The sequence below is a fragment of the Enhydra lutris genome, unplaced genomic scaffold (genome assembly GCF_002288905.1).
Source record: "Enhydra lutris kenyoni isolate GAN:26980312 unplaced genomic scaffold, ASM228890v2 scaffoldscaffold47, whole genome shotgun sequence".
Taxonomy (NCBI): domain Eukaryota; kingdom Metazoa; phylum Chordata; class Mammalia; order Carnivora; family Mustelidae; genus Enhydra; species Enhydra lutris.
This window is the reverse complement of record NW_019154131.1, coordinates 7,178,820-7,198,085: the sequence shown is the minus strand read 5'-3', so window position 1 is coordinate 7,198,085 and position 19,266 is coordinate 7,178,820.

The window sequence follows — 19,266 nt, the reverse complement described above, 5'->3', positions numbered from 1 at the left end:
ATCCTGTTTTGTCCTGTTTGTTTGTTTGAGGAGGGATAGGGGAGGGCTGCTGTGATCTGGGAACCTGGTCTATAATCACAAATTGAATGAAAGAAATGGACAGCTCCAAGATTTTAGGATCAATAAAGGGAGACTGATTATATCAAGGTAATGTATATCCTGTAAAGAAAGGCCATTATCTTGGTATTTCTGAATAGGCCCTGGTATTTAAAGACAGATTACTTTGCTTTTGAGGCTAAATCAAATATAATGGATGATGGCTGGCTCTGGGCTCATCTGATAATTGGAATCTAATATCCTAGCATTACAGATATGCTCTGAAGAATATAGCTATGTGTGTACATGTTAAGAGTTATGAGCTACTTGTCAACATAAAATATATAGCATATAGTTACATAACATGTGGACCAAAAGCATTTAAATGTATAGGTCTATAGTACTTAAATATAAAACTATGGTGGGGGTCTTCTCCCTCAAATGCCTGGAGGCGCACCCTACTGTTGCTAGGAATAAAGCATGAGTTCATACTTTAATGGTTTGATTGCCAATGATACAAAAATGACATGTCAGTTTTGTTTGTTTGTTTGTTTTTGTTTGTTTTGTATTTGTTTTTATTTTTAAGTGACTAAAGGGGATCATGTTTCACTAAAAAGAAAGGAACTTTTCTGATTTTTTTTTTCTGATTTTTTTCTTCAATACAAATGGCTATATATGATTGAAATTATGGACCACATGAGACCTAGGGGAATGTTAGATTTATCAGATGGAATAAGATCACTTAGCTTGATCAGAGGGAAGAAGAAAAACAACTTCTTTTTGATATATAGAATGGGGCACACTATCACTGGATTTTAATACTAAAGAATATTATTTAATTCAAAGGGTAAAGTTTTCATACTGCAATTGGGTGAATCTGGTCATATTGACTATAACTACTTAAATATAGTTTTATTCCCAACATACAGAAGAAAGTATACTGTGAAAGACTTGGACTCTCTTTTTTCTAATTTAGTGTCATTCTATGACCATTTTTGAATCCCAAATCTAAAATTCTCTTTCCATTGTTCATGAGAACAAACCCACTCTCTTCTACTCAAGGAATTCAATCTTCTTTCTCATACCTCATTATTTTTCTTTTGAATGAATTATTTCTATCAATGTGAAACACTATTTTTGTCTCCTTTCTTCCAAAAACAAAATGAAGCAAACAAAAAGAAAAAAAAAAGGAGAGAGAAAAAGAGAAACAAAAACAAAAACAAAAACAAAACCCTCTAGTCTCCATTTTTCTTGTCTTAGTACAAACTTTTATATAAAATTTGTTGATTTGGGGGTCTAACTGGTATGAACTTTTTACGTACAGCTTTTGAACCCAGCACTAACCTAGTATTAAGTTTTACTATTGACACACTGAAAAGCAGGGATAATGTACCTTAGTAAGATATACTAGTAGATATATGAAAATTCTTATAGGGAATATGAAAGTTATTTTGTTACTTTGAAAAATTTGGGGGGTTCCTGCATATGCATATGTCCTCGTCTCTTTGCTATTCACAACAAGTTTAAAGGTGTGGGACTGAGTGGCTCCTTATCTCTATTCTAAATGAATTAATGCTCAGTAATATGATTAAAAAAATCTAGTATATTTATATTCAGTTTTTTCTATTAATAAAGATTTTGGTAGCTCTCTGAATTCAATGTCTAGATAAGTTTTAGTTCTTTCCAGAAGAATAGTATACAATAGGATGTTGTATTGTGCTGAAACATCCATATTTTCTTGCCTGGTTTCATAGGGAATAAAATCTATTCTTTAAGATCAAGGGGAAATGTGTATATTTGAACATCTTTCTGACAATTTAAAAAAATTACTTATCATCTTGCACTGTTTGCATGGCAGTAATAGAGGTTAGATAAACCCAAAAATAATGCCTGTGACAGATAAGAAACTAGTGAAGAAAATAGACACTCCTCATATAGATTCAATTCAATCACTAGCAATTACTAGAACTAAACCAATAATAGTTCAAAGAAAAAAAAAATTACTTTTTAGCTAAAGTCTTATCATATGTAACAAAACTGTGGCTTCATTACTGCTGCATAACTACTAAAATAACCACCTAAGTGGTAAGAAGTTGGAGATAACATCTTGGTTTACTAAGAAAAAATAAAATAAAGGCAATTGCTTATTTTCAATGAATCTTTTGTTTTCATGGCTCTTTGAAAAATGTTTATGAAGTTGTATCTTTTCATAAATGCATATGCTATGACATGGATATATAACACAGGTTATTACAAGATGCCTCACTAAAATAAAATTTAGTTTACCACTAGCTAAATGATGCCAAATTGAAGTAATATGCTTTCAAAACAACTTCTAGGTGTTTTTCCTAATCAGAGAATTTAAATTACATAACGTTATGTGAAAAAAGCAGAGCACAAAAATGTGTGTTTATGTATCTGTACAGTGAACCCTAAAAGAAATATACCAAAATTTTCTGTGCCAAAATATGCCAGAGTACCTGCTTGGTGAAATTATGTATGATTTTAATTTATTTGTCTTCTGTTAGACATCATTTTATAACTATATTTGCCATGAAACATAAGCCAAAATTTATGTTTGTATTCATTTTCTTATCTATAAGATATCTATATCTATACTATATATAGTATAGTATATACTTATATATACTATATAATCAAAGCTCACAAATCTAACATTGAAAACTTGGCACCATAGCAAATACCTAAAACACTGAAATTCATTTGGACTTGATACCTAATTTATGTTTGATTTTCTTGGTAGCAATGTATAATTATTTTAGCTTCTCTGATGAATTATTGCCATATCCTAAAAAGTAGCAAAAATAATAAAAAGTATGCTCTTCATAATTCTTAGGTTTTTGTTTGTTTCTGTCTGCCATTTTTTTGTTCTTTCTTTTTTTAAAGATTTTTATTTATTTATTTGAGAGAAAGAGAGAGAGAGAGCACATAGGCAAGGGGAACAGCAAGCAGAGGGAGAGGGAGAACCAGGCTGTCTGCTGAGCAGGGAGCCCCACGCGAAGCTTGACCCCAGGACCCTGGGATCATGACCTGACCTGAAGGCAGACATTTGACTGACCCACCCAGGCACCCCCATTTTTTGTTGTTTTCAAATTATATTTGAAAACATTTTTCTTAGACTATTTTAAGTAGATTTTTTATATTGTACAAAGAAAGAAAAGAAAAAAAACAGTAATAGATTTGTTATAATAAATACAATTATCACCTGTTTTATTTACTCAAGTAATCAGAAAAGGAACCAGTTTGAGGAAGTTTTATTAATGACCATTATCTAGTAATAAATAAGAAACTGATCATTTTAATATGTAATGAAAATTAAGACAACTGATTAGCACTCAAAACTTTGTTGACCAAAAATATATAGTGAACAAAAAGCAAGATTTGGATCAAATGTACTTGGGGCAGGTTTTCATTCCGATACTTAGAATCTGTCTGATATTTACTAAATTACTTCACTCTTTTTATACTATTATCTTAAATTGTAAAAAGTTATAAAAATACCATATTCCTTTCCTAGGGTTGCTGAAATAATTACCACAAGCTGGGTGGTTTAAATCAACAGGAATTTATTCTCTCACTGTTCTGGAAGTTAGAAGACTGAAATATATCTAAGCAAGGCTATGCTTTTTCTGAAAGCTCTAGGAGATAATCTGTTCCAATCTATTTTCTTAGTTTTTACTGTTATTAGCAGTCCTCAGAGTTCTTTGCCTTACATGCACATATTTATTATGCTTATCTCTGTCATATATGGTGTGTCTGTCTCTGTCACTCCTTTTTTTTTCATAAGGACAAGAGCCATATTGGATTAAGGACATATCCTACTTCATGTGACCTCATATTAACTCATATCTTAATTACATCTGCAAAAACTCTATTTCCAAATAAGATAACATTCACAGGTGTCTGGTATAGGACGTTCGACACAACTTTATTATGTGTGTGGCGGGGTAGGATAACATAGTCAACCCACAAAAATTGCCTAACTCAATTGTTTTTAGCAAAATTAAATATACTATGTGGTACACCTGCAACTAATCTAACATTGTATGTGAAATATACTCCAATAAAAAAAAAAAGAGGGCACCTGGGTGGCTCAGTGGGTTAAAGCCTCTGCCTTCAGCTCAGGTCATGATCCGAGGGTCCTGGGATTGAGCCCCCCATCAGGCTCTCTGCTCAGCAGTGAGCCAGCTTCCCCCCTCTCTCTGCCTGCCTCTCTGCCTACTTGTGATCTCTGCCTGTCAAATAAATAAATAAAATTCTTAAAAAAAAAAAGTGCTTCTTTTAAAGTTAAAAAAATTAAATGCACACTGATTAGCAAAGACCTATACACTGTGGGTACTCAATGTTAGTTGCATTTCTGCCCTTTTGCCTGTATATATCATGTGAATAATGGGAACAATTTACTATAGTCAGTACAATGTCCTTTAATTTTTCACATTACTCTGCTTCTAAATTGTTTTAGAACAAATTATGAAAGATTTAATGGAAGAAATGGAATGCTAGGTATTGTTTAGTGTACACTTCTTTATCTGATTTTGTAGAGCCCTCTACTTCTCATTGTCTTGCTGCTATTTTGCAACTCTTCAAATTGTAGAAAACTGCTGGTTATGCAAATCAAATGATTGTCTATAGTGATGCAAATTAATTTTGTCAGATGGAGATGAAAACCATTTCACCTGTAAGAAGGTATTTTCTATTAAATTCATTTCAACATTTTTGATTTCCTATATATGTCTGCTCTTAGGATTCTCATTTGAAATGGTTTTAAACATCTTGCTGGTTTCCCCCTGAATTAATAAGTTAAATAAAGTCTTCATCTGTGTTCATTTTAGATTTGCATGAAAGTCTTCATTTTACTTAAAAAAAAAACTATATTATTCCATGTAGATTTTGACAAAGCTTTGATGAATAAAGAAATGAAAAGATTCAGTCCTTTAAAATGTCATCTCTCAACATGATATGCAGCACCTGTGTGGAGAAGAACTGAACCCAAAAGGTTCAGTTGAATTAGAGGGCTTTTGAATTAGAGGGCAATTCTTAGGAAGAAGTCAAGAAGTAATTTGGGGGGGGGGGGCAAAAATAGTGTTAGATAATTAAGCATTTCTTAAATAACAAGAATAAAATCTGCTTTACCATGAGACTTAATGCCTTATAATTTAACAACCAGATTGATGATCTGGTCCATATCATGTTAGAAAGTGAAGCTTCAGAGCATAGAGGAGCTCCTGCTTTAGATAAGGCCCAGTTAAAAGGCTTTAGTCATATAAAAATAAGTGGGAGAAGTCTCTACCCATTACCATACTTACCCAGTGAGCCAATTACGTTGTGCTCAGGGACACATCGACTTCTTTTTCATCTGAAATATCAGAAAATCATTGCTCTTGCTGAAAATAGGACCAGAATAGGAACTAACCACCAATCTTTGGGTTCTGGCTGTGTGAGTGACAGCTCCATGCCATCTGAATGGGAACCAAGAACTAATTAGAAAAAGAACAAGGGCAGAGGGAAGATGGTGGCAGAGCAGGAGGCTTGTTTCATCCCACAAACACTACTAGATCACTATTAAATCATTTAAGTACCCCAGGTCATGATCTCAGGGCAGTGAGATCAAGCCCGACATGGGGTTCCTCAGTCAGCAGGGATTCTATCTGAGATTCCCTCTCCCTCTCCTCTGCCCCTCCCTCTGCACATACTCTCTCTCTCTCTCTCTGTACAATAAGTAAATAAATCTTAAAAAAAAAAAAAAAAAAGAGAACCTTTCTCCAAATTCATTGGCTTGGTAAATGACAGGGGCTAAATTTCATAAGTTTTTGTTTGTTTGTTTGCTTGTTTGTTTTAACCAGCAAAGCTTAAAGCCTGCAGTTTTAAAGGTCAGTAGGCTTGGCTCTGATAGAGCAAGAGTGCACTGTGCTGCTCCTAGAGAGAAGGCAGGCAAACAACTTGGGGGCAGACAATGAGGAAATAGTAATCTGAGAAGGTCTGGGGCACACAGTGGAGAGATTCTTTGCTCCTCTCAGAGTACTTCCCTAAGAGGCAGTCTTAACAGAGATATATCTCTAGCAACAAAGGAGCTGGCTGGTGCCATTTTCCCTTCACAGATGAAAACAAAACAAAACAAAACAAAAATAAAACAAACAAACAAACAAAAACAGCCACCTGCTGGCTGACTAATTAAATACACTAAGCTGCACTCCCCTGTATTCTGGTGAGACTAACTCTTTCAGTCAAGTTTGCCTCAGTCCCAGTGTAGGAGATCTCTCCTCCAGAATAACAGAATAAACCGCTATGCACACCCTGCATCTCCTGACCAGAGAGTTCTACAGGACCTCAGTTCTAGTGGAGTTGGTGTTAGGTCTCATTTCACAAGCAGACCAAAGACACCTAGTTTAAAAAAAAAAATGCCACATGTCAAGGACCAAACACTGCCCACTGCAAACAAAGAACCTCTGGAGATGAATAGCCTAAAGATAGAGAAAACAAAACACAACAGCTGAGCATATGCAACACACTCTAGAGACACTCCCTACAGTGTCAGGTCCTGGGAACTACATTACCTCTTCTTCATAAAGCTATTGCTTTCAGGAATAAGAGACATAATGGCTTTTCTAACACAGAGAAGAAGGCAGGGGCTTAGACAAAATGCTAAAGATGGATAAATTCTTCCCAGATGAAAGAACAAGATAAGTCCTGCCCAAGATCTAAGCAACAGATATAAAGAATATGTCTGATGGAGAATATAAGGCAACAATCATAAGGATACTCACTGGGCTTGAGAAATGAACAGAAGACATCAGGAGGACCCTTACCACAGAGATTAAAGAGCTAAAAAAGAATCAACTGAAGATGAAGAATGCTATCAAAGAGATTGGAAACAGACCTTATGCAATGAATGCCAGGCTGAAAGAAGCAGAGGAATGATTTAGTGACGTAGAAGATAAGATAATGGAAAATAATGAAGCCCAACAAAAAAGAAAAGGAGGAATTATGGAACACAAGAGTAGACATAGGGAACTCAATGACATAATCAAATGTAATAACATTCATATTATAGGAGTCCCAGAAGAAGAAGAAAGAGAAAAGTAGCAGAAAATTTATTTGAGGAAATAATAGTAGCAAACTTCCCTAATTTGGGTTAAAAAACACACGTATCCAGATCCAGGAGGCAAGAGAACTCCCACAACAAAAAGCAACAAAAGCAGGCCAAAACAAAGGTATAATATAACCAAATTTGCAGACTATAGTGATAAAGGAAAAAAAAAATCCTGAAAGCAGTAAAACAAAAGAAACCCTTAATGTACAAAGGAAGACCTATAAGGTTATTTGGAGATTTCTCAACAGAAACTTGGCAAGCCAGAGGGAGTGTACGATATATTCAAAGTTCTGAATGGGAAAAATCTACAGCCAAAAATACCCAGCAAAGCTATCATTAAGAATAGAAGGAGAGGTAAAGAGTTTCCCAGACAAAAAAAAACTAAAGGAGTTTGTGACCACTAAACCAGACCTGTAAGAAATATTAAAGAGGACTCATTGAGTGCAAAGAAGAGACCAAAAGTGATAAAGACAAGAATGGATGAGACAAAAACTCCAAAAACAATGACAAACCAAGTCAAAAGACGGCATGAAACACAGATCTATAATAATTGCTTTGAATGTAAATGGAATAAATGTTTTGATTAAAAAAATATAGGGTGTCAGAATGGATAAAAAAATCGAAGGCCAATCTATATGTTGCCTAGCAGAGACTCATTTTATTTTATGACTTTTTAAAGATTTATTTATTTATTTATTTATTTATTTCTGTGTGTCTGTGTGAGAGAGAGAGAGGGAGAAATAAATGGGAGATAGAGAGAGAGCATGCAGTGGGAAAAGGCAAAGGGCAAGAAAGAAAATCTTATGCAAACTCTCCATTGAGAGCTGAGCCTGCCACAGTGCTGTCTCAGTACTCTGAGATCATGACCAGAGCTGAAATCGGGAGTCAGACACTTAGCCAACTGAGCCACCCAGGAGCCTCTGCAAGATACTGATTTTATACCTACAGACACCTGCAGATTGAAAGCGATGGGATGGAAAAATATTTATCATGTAAATGAATAGCAAAAGAAAGCCTTAGTAGCAATATCTGTTTTGGACAAACTAGACTTTTAAACAAATACTATAACAAGCAATAAAGAAGGGCATTATATAATCACAATAGGGATAATCCAACAGGAAGATCTAACAATTGTAAATATGCAGCCAACATGGGAGCACCCAAATACGTAAAAATAGCTAATAACAAACATAAAGGAACTAATCAATAATAATACAGTAATCATAGGGCACTTTAACACACTACTTTCATCAGTGAACTGATCATGTAAACAGAGCATCAACAAGGATTCAATGACTTTGAATGACACACTGGACTGGATGGACTTGACAAATGCATTCAAAACATTTCATTCTAAAGCAGCAGGATACACATTCTTTTCAAGTGCCCATGGGACAGACGCCACCTGATCACATTTTAGGTCACATATTAGGCCTCAACAAGTACAAAAAGATTGAGATCATATCAGGCATCTTTTCTGAACAGAACACTATGAAACTAGAAGTCAACTATAAGAAAAAATGTGGAAAGACCACAAATGCATGGAAATTAAACAAAATGTTACTAAACAATGAATAGGTCAACAAAGAAAGTAAAGGAAAAATCAAAAAGCACATGAATACAAATGAAAATCAAATCGCAATGGTCCAAAACCTTTCAGATACAGCAAAAGTGGTGCTAAGAGGAAAGTATATAGCAATACAAGCCTACTCGAGCAGCAAGAAAAAACTCAAGTACACGACAAAACCTTACACCAAAAAGGGCTATAAAAAGTACAATGAATGAAACCTAAAGCCAGCTGAAGGAAATAAATAATAAAGAAAAGAAATATATGATACAGAAACAAAACAAACAAAAACAGTAGAGCATATCAATGAAACAAATCAATGCTTCTTTGAGAAAATTGATAAAGTTGGTAAACCTCTAGCCATACTGATCTGAAAGAAAAGAGAAAGGACATAAAAAAAAATTAAAAAAAAAATTAGAGAGGAGAAATCACTACCTATGCCACCGAAATACAAACAGTTATAAGAGAATATAATGCAAAACTACATACCAACAAATTGGATAACCTAGAAGAAATGGACAAATTCCTAGAAACATAAATTATAAAAACTGAAACAGGAAGAAATAGAAAACTTGAATACACTGATCATCAGCAAAGAAATTGAATTGGTAATCAGAAAACTCCCCAAAATGAAACTGTAGGACCAGATGGCTTCATAGATAAATTCTACCAAACATTTAAAGAAGAGTTAATACCTATTCTCAAACTATTTAAAAAAAAGGAGAAGAAGAAGAGGAGAAAAAAGAAGAAGAAGAAGAAGAAGAAGAAGAAGAAGAAGAAGAAGAAGAAGAAGAAGAAAAAGAAGGAAAACTTCTAAATTCATTCTATGAGGTCAGTATTACCCTGATATCAAAACCAGATAAAGAATCCATGAAAAAAAGAAAACTATAGGCCAATATCACTGATGAACATGGATGCAAAAATTCTCAATAAAATTCTAGCAAAATTATAGCAAACTGAATCCAACAAGTTGCAGGATACAAAATCAATGTACAGAAATCTATTGCATTTCTATACACCAATAATGAAGCAATAGCAAGGGAATTAAGGAGTCAATCCCATTTACAATTGTACCCAAAGCAATAATATACCTAGGAATAGACATAACCAAAGAGGTGAAAGATCTCTAGTCCCCAAATCATGAAATATTGATGAAAGAACCGGAAGATGGCACAAAGAAAAGGAAAGATATTTCATGCTCATGGACTGCAAGAACAAATATTGTTAAAATGTCTATATTACCTGAAGCAATCTACCCATTTAATGCAATCACATTCAAAATACCACCAGCATTTTTCACAGAGCTAGAAGAAACAATCCTAAAACTGTTTAGAACCACAAAGACCTCAAATAGCTAAAGCAAACTTGAAAAAGAAAAGCAGGGCTAGGAGCACCTGAGTGGCTCAGTCAGTTAAAACTTCAGCTCAGATCATGATACAAGGGTCCTGGGATTAAACCCCTATCAGGCTCCCTGCTCCATGGGGAGACTTCTCCCTCTGCTTGCTCTCTCTATCTCTCAGTCAAATAAATAAATGAAACCTTAAAAAAGAAAAGAAAGAAAAGAAAAGAAAAAAAAGAGAGAAGAAAAAAAAACAAAAGAAAAGCAGGACTGGAGGCATTACAAATCCAGATTCTAAGTTATATTAGAAAGCAGTAGTGATCAAAAGAGTATGGTAGTGGCACAAAAATAGACACATAGGTCAATGGAACTGAATGAAAACCAAGATATAAACCCACAATTGTATGGTCAATTAATTTTTGATGAAGCAAGAAAGAATATTCAATGGGAAAAAGAGAGTCGCTCCAACAAATGGTGTTGAGAAAACCGGACAGCAACATGCAAAAGAATGAAACTGGACCACCTTCTTACACCAAACACAAAAATAAATCCAAATAAAGACCTATATGTAAAGCTTGAAACCTTAAAAATCTTAGAAAAGAACACTGGTAGTAACCTCTTTGATACTGGCTATAGCAGCTTCTTTCTAGATATATCTCCTGAGGCAAAGGAAAAGGAAGCAGAAATAAACTACTGAAATTTCATCAAAATATAGGCTTCTGCACTGCAAAGAAAACAATCAAGAAAACTGAACGGCAACCTTTGGGATCAAAGAAGATATTTGCAAATGGCATATCTGATTAATGGTTTGTATCCAAAATATATAAGGAACATATAAAACAACACACAAAAAATGAATAAACCAATTAAAAATGGGCAGAAGACACAAATAGACATTTCTCCAAAGAAGACATCCAGATGGCCAATACACACAAGAAAAGATACTCAACATCACTCATCATTAGGAAGATACAAATCAAATTACTCTGAGCTATCTCTTCACACCTGTCAGAATGGCTAAAATTAAAAATAATAATAAACAACAAACAAACAAACAAACAAACAAGAAACAACATGTGTTGGCAAGGATGTGGAAAAAGGAGAACCCTCTTTCACTGTTGGTGGGAATGCAAACTGGTGCAGCCACTGTGGAAAACAGTATGGACTTTCTTCAAAGAGTTATAAATAGAACAACCTCTGATCCAGCAACTACACACTAGGTATTTACCCCCCCCAAAACAAAAATACTAATTTAAAGAGATGCATATCCCCTAATGTTTGTAGCAGCATTATATGCAATAGCCAAGTTATGGAAACAGCCTAAGTGTCCATCAACTGATGAATGGATAAAGAATATGTAGCATATGTATACAATGGACTATTACTCAGCCATAAAAAGGAAGAATGAAATCTTGCTGTTTGTAATGACCTGAATGGAGCTAGATAGGGTTATGCTAACCAAAATAAGACCACCAGAGAAAGACAATTCTCACACAATTTCACTCATTTGTGAAATTTAAGAAACAAAACAAATGAACAAAGTGGGGGTGGGATGAAGGAGAGAGGCAAACCAAGAAACAGACTCTTAACTATACAGAACATACTGATGGATGGGACCCCTGGGTGGCTCTATCTATTAAGTATCTGCCTTCAGCTCAGGTTGTGATCCCAGGGTCTTGGGATGTAGTCCCACATTGTGGTGGGGGGGGTTCTTTGCTCAGCAGGGAGCCTGCTGCTTCTGCCTGCTCTGCCTGTTCTGCCTGCAGATCTCCATGCTTCTGTTCTCTCTCTGGCAAATAAATAAAAATAAATAATAATTAAAAAAAATATTGAGGGGCACCTCAGTGGCTCATTGGATTAAAGCCTCTGCCTCTGGCTCTGGTCATGATCTCAGGGTCCGGGGATCAAGCCCCATATCCAGCTCTCTGCTTGGCAGGGAGTCTGCTTCCCCCTCTCTCTCCCTGCCTGCCTCTCTGCCTACTTGTGATCTCTGTCAAATAAATAAATAAAATCTTAAAAATAAAAAAAAATATTGATAGTTACTGGAAGGGGAGTGGCGGGGGGGATAGGTAAAAAAGGTGATGGGGATTAAGGAGTCCACTTGTCATGATGATTCCCCAGTGATGTATGGAAAGATTGAATCAGTATATTGCACTTGAAACTAATGTCATACTGTATGTAAATTAATGTATGGAATTTCAATAAAAACAAAAGACAATTAAATGGCAATCTAATTTAGGAGAAACTGAACAATGGCAGCTGAAAAATAAAGGGTAATATATCTTTTAAATGCCATCTTTAATCAAAGCAAGATACTGTAAAAGGTAAATCAGAATCATTCAATAGAGTTGAGAATAAAAATAAGGATGTCTTTGTACCATTCTTGTAACTGATAATTGATAGGAATATCTATGATTTAACACCTTAGTTTTATATTGCAGATGATGAGAAGTTAGAAATTAAATAGGCTAGTAAATATGAAACACTTATAATCATTTCAAAATTCTATTTTAGTTTTTGTTTCTAATGTGATAGATTCAAAAATGTCATAAAACTGATAGATCCATTCTCATTGGAAGCTCTGTTTGAAATTCCTTTTGAGTCTAGATTTTATCTCACACTGGAAACCTCAGGGAAGTAGGTATCGAGAGTTAGGAAACCTCATTTTGGTTTCTGTTGCTTCATGATCCCTCAAGTTTCATTCAATACTATTTTCTTTTACATATACCTCTTCTAAAGAATTTTGTAGAATACACTTTAAGTAAGAAATTGTTTTCCAAATAAAAAGATATTTATTAAACACTTACTATTTGCCAGTCACTGTGCTAAAAAGGTGACATGGAATACTTTATTTATTATTTACTGTATTCCATCGTCCACCACTCCTCCGTCATGAGATCCTTAAGTAAGACTATTTTATCCATTTTATAAATGAAGATAATGAGACTGAAAAAAAAAAAAAGTCCAGGAGACTCAACTTAAATTACTTTCCCATGACTTGGGAATGTGAAGTAAAGATTCAATTTTTTTTTTTTTAACCTGATCCTGGGTTCTTGTTTTCTTAACTACTTTAAGAATTTAGTGCACTGCATGACATTTTATAAGCAGAATGAAGGTACTTCAGACTCTTGTCATACCTAAGATCAAGCAGGTTTCCAAGATAATTGCCCAGTTCCTTAGAGCTTTTACCATTCTCGGGCTCTGTTAAACATATGAATATTTAATTTTTTCTTATACATTTCACAATAAATATTAGGCTAAATAACTTTTTCTCTGAGAAGCTACTATGAAATCTATGTAGATTACACACAATGTTTATTTCACCTTATGTTTATTTACTTCATTTAATTTTCAAATAATACTTGGCACATTCTGGTGGGGGCATTTTTATAGTTTATTTTATGTTAATGCTACTGTTGTGTAGCTTTAAAGTGTAAATCAAAGATCTTATACTAAAATAGGTCGTCCCAGACTAAATTGAATATATTCTGGAATACACTTAGATACACAAAACCAAATATGTACCTTATGCTTTGCAATTAAATTTTATATTTTTACCTAGATTGACTTATGCCTTGTTATAATTTATGCCTTTTATGATGTTCTGAGATGCTTTTTCTGGCATACATACATTTTTACCAAATATTCTTACCTAACTGATCATTTCTAGGAATTTGATGAGTGAAAAGACCATCATATTTTCTGGGCTATAGAACCCAATAAATATTTAGGGGTGAAGAAATCTTTGGCCTTTCTCAATTGTATATTTTTATTGCATTAACACCTTGATTAGAAGGGTATGACATTGATATAATTTTTAGAAAAGACTGTAACAAGTGCTAATATGACACATTCTTCAGCTTGCACTTGTTAAACAAACATAAAACATTAAAAAGAATAATGTTCTAATTCTGAATATAAAAAATTAATTTTTCCTAACTTATCAGCAACAATTGGTAGTATTTTAAAAAATTATTGTCATTCAACATATTACCTTACCCTTCTTTTGATTTTGAGACAGGAAAAATGAAATAGTGAAAATATATCTAAGATAATTTAACTTTATATTTCTTCAGATTGGTGAAATTGCTGTTTAGACAATATTCATTTTACTCAAAGTGATCTACAAAGTCATCTGGTTTCAAGTGGCATGTTGACAATGTCAAGCAATCAAATATTCTGAGATTACTTTCTTGAAAAGAGAACTTGATCACAACTGTGAGAACATTATGGTCTCTAGGGTAAGGACAGAAAAGAACTTTCCATACAGATCAATATCTAATTTATTTAGTTATTAGAAAATGCTCAGGTTTCACTTATTTATCTGAAGAAGATGAGAGGGATAGCTATTATGTAGAATTTATATATATATATAATATATATATTATATTTTTGGAAAAAAATGGAAGATTAGGTGATTCATATATATATATATATATATATATATAATATTTTTTTCCAAAATTTTTTTCCAATTTTTCCAATTTTTTTCGAAAAATATAATCATAAAAAAACTGGAAAACTATATGGAAAGCATGTGGTATTTGCTTTTCTGTTATAATATTAAATTTTACTTAGAATTATTGCTAATAAACTTTTACCACTAATAACTGTTAAGCACATTAGCCAATAATTGCAATAAATACCTACAAGTGCTTACATTTTTACCTATATTTAAATAATAGCTTGTTCTTTTTTTTTAATTAACCTTATTTTTAGAACAAGGTTAGGTTGAGCAAATGAATAGAAAGTACACACTGTTTCCATATGTCTCCTGTCTCCACATTTGCACTTCAATATTTCTCATATTTTCAATCCAAGCTATAGTGATGATACATCTGTTTCAATTGATGAACCCAAATTGACACATCATTATCACCCAAGTCCATAGTATGCATTTGAGTTAACTCTTGATGAGGTACTTTCTATGGGTTTTGACAATTGTGTAATGACATGTATCCAGCATTATAGTATCATAGAGAGTACTTTCATTGCTTAAAATTTTTCTCTGCTTCACCTATTCATTTCTCTTACTCTACCACTGATAATCACTGATTGTTTTACTGTCACCATACAGTTGCCTTTTTCCAGAATACCATACAGTTGGAATCATGTAGTATGTAGTTTTTCAGGTTGACTTATTTCACTTAGTAATAAGCATTTAAGATTTCTCTGGATCTTTCCATGGCATGATAACTCATTTAGTTATAACATAGAATGCCATTCCACTGAATGGATGAAACACACTTTATATATCTATTCCGTGACTAAAAAACATCTTAGCTTCTTCCCAGTTTTGACAATTATGGATAAATCTGCTATAAACATCGGTATGGGAAGAGTTTATTTTATTTATTTATTTATTTATTTATTTATAGATTTTTATTTATCTGAGAGAGAGGAAGAGAGAGAACGCAGAAGCAGGGAGGGAAAGGGGAAAGTGGCAGAGGGAGAGGGAGAAGCAGGCTCTCTGCTGAGCAGGGAGCCTGATGTGGGACTCAATCCCAGGACCCCAGGATCATGACCTGAGCTGAAGGCAGACACTTAACTAACTGAGCCACCCAGGTGCCCTGGAGTTTATTTTGTAATTGCCAAAGCACCTTCCAAAGTGGCTGAATCATTTTTTATTCCTATCAGCAATTAATAATAGTTGCTATTGTTTCATATCTTTACCAGCATTTGGTGTTGTCAGTGTTTTGGATTTACACCATTCTAATTGGTATATAGTGGTATCAGATTTTGTTTGAACTTGAAACTTCCTAATGGTATAAGATATTGATCTTTTTCAGATTCTTATTCCCATCTATCTGTCACCTTTGTGAAATATCTTTTCAGATTTTTGCTCATCTTTAAATAAGATTGTTCTTTTTCTTATTATAAAGTTTTAAGATTTCTTTGTATATTTTGGACAATGGTCCTGTATCAGATGCGTCTTTTGCAAATATTTTCTCTCAGTCTCATTTCTCGTTGTCTTGGCATTAACCTTCACAAAACAAACGTTTTTCATTTTAATGAAGTACAGCTTATTAATTATTTCTTTCATGATTGTGCTTTTGGTATTGTATCTAAAAAGTTATCACCAAGCTCAAAGCCACCTAGAATTTCTCCTTCTCAGCTTCTAGGAATTTGTGGTTTTTCATACTATGTTTAGGTTTAATATACATTTTGAGTTATTTCTTGTGAAGTGTATAAGATCTAGATTTTTTTTTCCTTTGCATGTAGATATCCAGTTGTTCAATTGCCATCACTAAATAGGATATCCTTTCTCTATTATATTGCTATTGCTTCTTTGTAAATCTCGGTTGACAATATTTGAGTAAATGTATTCTGGGGCTCTCTATTTTGTTTCATTGATCTATTTTTCTGTGCTTTTACCACTACCATATTGTCTTGATTACTTAGTTTTAAAACAAGTCTTGAAGTTGGTAAGTGTCAGTCTTCTAAGATTGTCTGTATTTACAAAAGAACTCGCTAGTTTTCATTGAGATTGCAATAAATTTATAGATCAAGCTGGAAAGAACTAACATTGACAATATTGATTCTACCCAATAACATAGGATATTTCTCCATTTAGCTTGATTATTTATTTATCTAACAAGAGGTTTTTTTTAAAAGTTTTCCTATTACAGATCTCGTTTATTTCAGATTTATAATTTTTTTTTCTTCAGGTGCTAATGTAAATGATGTGCTTTCAATTTCAAATTCCACTATTCACTGCTGGTATATAGGAAGTTATTGACCTTTGGGTATTAACTGTGTATCCTGCAACCTTGATATAATCATTTCTTAGTACCAGTAGGTTTTTTGCTGAATTTTTTATGTTTTCTATATAGACAATCATGACATCTGTGAACAAGACAGCTGTTTTCTTCTTTTCAACTCTGTATACATTTTATTTTCTTTTCACGTCTTATTGCATTAGCTAAGGCTTTCATTACAAATTAAAAAAAAAAAAAGTGAATAGTGAGAGGGTACATCCCTACCTGATTCTCATCTTAGTGGGAAAGCTTTCATGTTCTTATCATTATGTATGTTAGCTGTAGATTTTTTATAGATGTACTTTATCAAGTTGAGGAAATTCCTCTCTATTCCTACTTTACTGAACGTTTTTATTATGAATGAGTTCTGAATTTTGTATTTTTTTCTTTTTTTCTGATGGTATTGATATGATAGTGTCATTATTTTTACCCTATTGATGTGATTGATTACTCGATTTTAAATGATAAACTAGCCTTGACAAACACTAGCGGACTTATTAATGAAGTTTTCTTTTACCTCACAGGCCTACTGGCATTTGTAAAGAGAAAAAAAAAATAGAATCCTTATGTGGTACTAAATGAATGTATTTTGTTTTGTTTTGTTTTACAAAGATAAGATTAAGAGTGATGAATAAGCTCGCACCCCTCCTGAAATCAAAGCCAATCCAAAAACTTGGAAGGACAACAAAGCTTTGGTGAATGTCACACGCATAATAAGCATAGGAAGAACACCACAACACATAAACCAGGGGACACTTTGACATGGGTAGCCTGGAATCTCAGAAGTGCATCAAGTGGAGGAGCAACCTACTGCTAGCCATTATCAAGTTCCTTTTGGTTTTGGACCTGGTCATGACCAAGAACTTGCCCATTTTTTTAAAAATACAAATTATATTTTTATTGGATTAAAAAAAAATTCAGGATTATTACCTTGGGTTTCTAGTGAATGTTAAGACCAGGAAATAGCAGATAGATCAGGCTGAGAAAGCTTGATGACTGTGACACAAGGTGACACTCTGCCCCAGCTTAATAGAGAGAAGCCATTATCTATCACTCAATTGGACCATGACCATTAAGCTAAGCATACCCCAAACCACCTTGAAACAAACAGCAAACCAACAATCCAAATCTGCCTTCTTTTATCTCCAGTGGTGGCAGTCTTAAAAATGTTGGTTCATATCAAAATGGAAGTGAAAAAAATTTACAATTTATATTGTTCTGTAGAGAGTGATGTAAATTCATATAAATAAAATTTATATTTTGAGATAGACATATTTAATGTGTATATAGGATTGATTTCAAAATGGCTATGATGCATCCTAAAAATTAGTGTCATGATTATCTTTTCAGCTTCTGTAATTCTAAATAAAGGGCTTTAGAGTGTTTTAAAATTTCTCTATCCACACAAAAAGTCACTATATTTTACTTAATCTAGGTTCCTACTCTTTATTATTGGTCTTGTGTGAATATTATTACTAGGAAATTTAGTAAGTAAATGTGTTACATAATGAGCAAATACTTTCAGAGTACTTGATTTGTATAAAAGAAAATATTTCTGATGTACAAAATTATTTATTTAAACAAAATATAAATGGCTCACAAATAAAAACATAATTGATTCATTAATTACCACAGTTCTATATGAGTAATGAGGTAATGTGAAAACAAATAAACCTATGAAAATATATTAGCTCTCCTTAATCATCATGTAATTACAAATTTAAAAATAAAACAACTAAGCTGATATAGTTTTTATTAACAGATTACACTAAGAAAATTTTTAAAAATGAATCATTTCTCTGTGGACTAAAATGTGGGAAAAGGTCAGTCTTATGGCAGTGTAGAAAACAAAAATAAAAATGGAACTGCCTTCTGGCCACGTAGCTTCTATGAGTGTCCAAACTTAAAATGTGCATATTTCTCAACAGATATTCTATTTCTAGAAATCCAGCTTGAGGAGATAATTGGGCAAACACATGAAAATTTATAAGAAAATATTATTGCAGGATTAGTTAAAACAGGAAAAAAAATAAATTAATTAAATAAGCAAATAATAAAATAAACCATTAAAATATGTTCCTTAAAGATGATGAAATCTGGGCCCCTAGGTGGGTTAAGCCTTTGCCTTTGGCTCAGGTCGTGGTCTCATGGTCCTGGGGTCAAGCCCTGCATGGGGTTCTTTACTCAGCAGGGAGCCTGCTTCCCCCCCCACTCTCTGCTTGCCTCTCTGCCTACTTGTGATCTCTCTCTCTGTCAAATAAATAAATAAAATCTTCAAAAAAAAAAAGATGATGAAATCTAAGAAGACATATTTATTACTATGTGATAATGTCCCTAATCTTTTTTTTAATGAAAAAAGGTTATACAATCGCCTGTGTAATCAATATATGTAACAAATACAAATAAAATAGCATCTGACTGTGTTGTATAATATTTTACTGAATTTGAAATTTGT